This window comes from Choloepus didactylus, chromosome 18 (assembly GCF_015220235.1).
Source record: "Choloepus didactylus isolate mChoDid1 chromosome 18, mChoDid1.pri, whole genome shotgun sequence".
In the NCBI taxonomy this organism is placed as follows: Eukaryota; Metazoa; Chordata; class Mammalia; order Pilosa; family Megalonychidae; genus Choloepus; species Choloepus didactylus.
In genome coordinates, this window is record NC_051324.1 from 41,506,487 (window position 1) to 41,510,917 (window position 4,431).

At 41.1% G+C, this 4,431-nt stretch overlaps 1 pseudogene; it reads left to right on the plus strand.

The window, feature by feature from the left end:
• The first annotated feature begins 2,237 nt into the window (after positions 1 to 2,237).
• On the plus strand, positions 2,238 to 3,285 carry LOC119514734 (annotated as a pseudogene).
• The last annotated feature ends 1,146 nt before the right edge of the window (positions 3,286 to 4,431 follow it).

Below are 4,431 nucleotides of genomic sequence, written 5' to 3' on the forward strand. Positions count from 1 at the left end.
CTGAGCATTTCCTATCCCAGTGAACTGGGCTTGACAATATAGGAAGACAATTCAGGTCTTTTTTCCCACCATTCCATAAATCCTTTCTGATTGTGCTTTCTTTTCCTCAGCCTCCCTCTCTTTCTTTCTTTATCATTTCCTTCCTTTCTTTCTCCTTCTCTGTCTTCTCCCATCTTTCCCTGTTTCTCTCAAAGGCATAATTAGCAAATCTTACATTTAGAAATGAAATCCTGCAGAGTGCACTATTATACTGCAAAAATGACTGCACCCAAATTGCAATAAAATTGCTGTTCTGAATAAGAAGTTTAATGCTATGCACATCTGCAATGAATAAATCAAAAGAAACTATTGTTGAGTTTGCTCCATGATTCATGCAACAAATGCCAGTTTTGATCAAAGCAGTTGCTTAATGTTTTTCCTTTCAGCAATACCTTACTTCAATAATGAATGCAAGCATTAGAATGATGTCCATTGTTTTTCACAATGCAAAGGAAAATATTTCCCTTATATTCCACAGACATATTTATAGACAGTCCCTGACAACTTTAACCAAAAATTCAGGGATGCTGATATTGTAAAGGTATCTGAAACAAAATTAAAATGATTCTCATCAGTCAGAAAGTTTACCAACCAAAATGGACCACATGTGTGAGTTTTTATGTGATAAACAGGGTGATTCCAATCAGGCAATTAAAAAAAAAGTCATAAATTCATTTTTTACTCCACAATTTTCTGCCTTAATGAATGTGGAAATTTAATTCCTTACCTCTACTTTAAAATTGTAGGAATGGAAGAGAATTCCAGGCATCATTTGATCCAATTCCCTGTCTCTAGAATTCAGTATCCTGCATTCAAAAAATGTTTATTAAGCTTCTATCATGTGTCTGGCACTGTAGTAATTACTGGAGCATTTCAGGATGAATAGAATACAATATCTATCATTATGAGCAATATCATCTAGGCCAGATGGGTGTTTTACTTTTAAACATCTTTAGGAATGGAAATTCTGTGACCTCTCCATATTATCCAAGTGTTCAAAGCAAGTATTTCTACTCCTTTTATATTTCTATGCAACTTTAATGATTATGAAGGGATGAGAGGAACATAAAACAAAACAAAAAAAACAACAAAAAAAGAAAACTTAGCTCCCACCTTATGCACAAAGAAATGAATTGTTCCTTATGCACAAAGAAATGAATTATTTCCCTCTGCAACTGTGCCAGTTTGAATGTATTATGTCCCCCCCAAATGCCATTATCTTTGATGTAATCTTGTGTGGGCAGACCTATCAGTGTTAATTAGATTGTAATTCTTTGAGTATTTCCATGGAGATGTGCCCCACCCAACTGTGGTTGATGACTCTGATTGGATAATAACCATGGAGGTGTGGCCCCACTCATTAAGCACTACATAAGCTCAAACAGAAGGAGAGAGCTTGCTACAGCCAAGAGGGACACTTTGAAGGACACCCAGGAGCTGACAGAGGAGCTGCAGATGAGAGACAGTTTGAAGATGGCTGTTGAAAGCTGACTTTTGCTTTGGAGAAGCTAAGAGAGGACAAATGCCCCAAGAGCAACTGAGAGTGCCATTTTTGCAGAACTGCAGCCTAGAGAGGAACGTCCTGGGAGAAAGCCATTTTGAAACCAGAACTTTGGAGCAGATGCCAGCCACGTGCCTTCCCAGCTAACAGAGGCTTTCTGGACACCATTGGCCATCCTCCAGTGAAGGTACCTGATTGCTGATGTGTTATCTTGGACACTTTATGGCCTTAAGACTATAACTGTGTAACCAAATAAATCCCCTTTATAAAAGCCAATCCGTCTCTGGTGTTTTGCATACTGGCAGCATTAGCAAACTAGAACAGCAATCAAGAAAAAATTCTATTGAACTATTGAAAGAATCAAAATGCATTTGTTTCACAGTTGCTTGGAATGAAATCTATTTGGCATAAATTCAATTAGTCATTTATTTGGGGGAAATGCATTTCCATTTGTGGCAGTAGAATTAACTGTCAACTGAATCAGCTACTGGAATGCCACTTACACTTATGGTCCCTCTGTAATCAGTTTTACTTTCTAGCCCAGACAGTTTCTAACTTACAACAATTAGTCATGACATAGTTATTAATAGTTATTTGTTTGTTTTTATTCCCAGAAAGATCTTGGTATTTCTTCTCAAGAATAAATATATGGACCAAGCAAGAACCAGCATCCAGGAACAGAGCACTTTGCTCCTCCCTCAGAATGAATGGAGACAAGAAATCTGATGTTTATGCCCAAGAAAAGCAGAGTTTCATTCAGCACTTCTCCCAGATTCTCAAGGTGCTGACCGAGGATGAGAAGGGGCACCCAGAGACAGGAGATGCTATGGCCTGGCTCAGGGAGATCCTGGAGTACAGTGTCACTGGAGGTGAGTACAACTGGGGTTTGATGGTGCTGGTAGTGTTCCAGGAGCTGGAGGAGCCAAAGAAGCAGGATGCTGATAGTCTCCAGTGGGCCCTGACTGTGGGCTGGAGTATGGAACTGCTCCAAGCTTTTTTCCTGGTGTCAGATGACATCATGGATTCATCCCTCACCCGACGGGGACAGCTCTGCTGGTATTGGAAGCCAGGAATAGGTGTGGATGCCACTGATGAGGCCATGCTGCTGCAAGCGTGTATCTACTGTCTGCTGAACCTGATTAACCTGTTCCTGCAGATTTCCTATCAGGCTGAGATTGAGCAGACGCTGGGCCTCATCACAGCCCCTTAGCGCAATGTGGATCTCAGCAGATTCACTGGAAAGAGGTACAAATCTGTTGTCAAGTACAAGACAGTTTTCTACTCCTTCTACCTTCCTGTAGCTGCTGCCATATATATGGTGGGCATTGATGGGGAGAAGGAGCATGTCAATGCCAAGAAGATCCTGCTGGAGATGGGAGAGTTCTTTCAGATTCTGGATGATTCCCTTGATCTTTTGGGGGACCTCAATGTGACGGGCAAGGTTGGCACTGACATCCAAGACAAGTGCAGCTGGTTGGTGGCTCAGTGTCTGCAATGGGCCTCTCTGGAACAGCGCCAGATCCTGCAGGGGAATTATGGGCAGAAGAAGGCCGAAAGGGCCCTGGGTGAAAGCGCTGTATGAGGAGCTGGTGCTGCCGGCTGCCTTCACACAGTATGAGGAAGACCGTTATAGTTGCCTTCTGGGTCTCATCGAGCAGCACTCTGAGCCCCTGCCCCTGTCTATCTATCTTCTTGGGGCTGGTGCCCAGTATCTACAAGAGGAAAGAGGGACCCAGATACTGTGAGGGTGAGGAGGACAATGAATCCCACATAGATGGCAAAGTGAAACATAATTACAAGTGGACAAAAAAAAAAATGTGTCCAGTACCCTTAATTAACCAGTTTCCACCCTAATTTTTCCAGTACCCATAATTTCCATAATGATCAGTGAATGCTGACCGTTGGTCATTCCTGTGGCAGGAGAGCTAGTCCAAGAGAATGGAAACGATTACCTAATTTACTTCATGTACATTTCAGAGTGACTGAAAAGATGCTTTGATGAAATGCATCCCTATGAAGATTTTGGTAAATATAACACACAATGACAAACACAGGGTCACAAAAGACCCACACATACTAAATGGAAGTGGGAATCAGATGGACATGGGAAGCTGAATCAAAATCATCTCTTTCTTACATAAATAAAACAAGTCACCACAAATCCCTATAACTCTTTCTCCTAGAGGGTCTCTGAGAACACAGTGGAGTCTGTTCTGCCCCCTTCTCTTTTCCACCTACCCAGCAAACAAAGAGCTCCACCGTTCAGGGTGCTTGTCTTCTCAAAGACTGATCAGCTGCACATGTGCAAGACTTTCCTTAATCACCTCCACTGATACATCTAATCAAATACACGAATATTTCTCAACTGTTGGCAAAAGTAAAAACTTACCCAGCATTACGAGGTGCTGTAAAAATAAATCCTAATAAATTAAATGTGTGGTCCAATGCCCATGACCTTATCCACTTAAAATAGTACATCTTTATGTTTTTGAAAAGTGGTAAGCTTTTATTTTTATTTCTTGTTTTTCTCCTGCAACATCTGTGGACTTACACTTGGCATCCTCGGTAATGCACCTGTGTAGGAAATGGCACATTCAATAGAGAAGGGGGAAAGGTGGACAGGAATGGAGAAGTGGGAGAGGCATGGAAAATGTTATCAAGTTATGAGTGCCAATATTTCGTTTTTTTATACCAAAAAAGTACTGCTAATGCATGTGTGAATGTGACTGTGTCGTTTTTTATTCACTTACTAGTTGAATTAGACAAACACAAGATTATTTTTCAATTTGTGTGTTACAGCAAAAGAGATGATTGATGATTCAAATGCTGACTTCGTTTTGTATGAGCTCCTATGTCCTTTACCTTTATCCAGCTTCTCTGTCCTTCAAGGC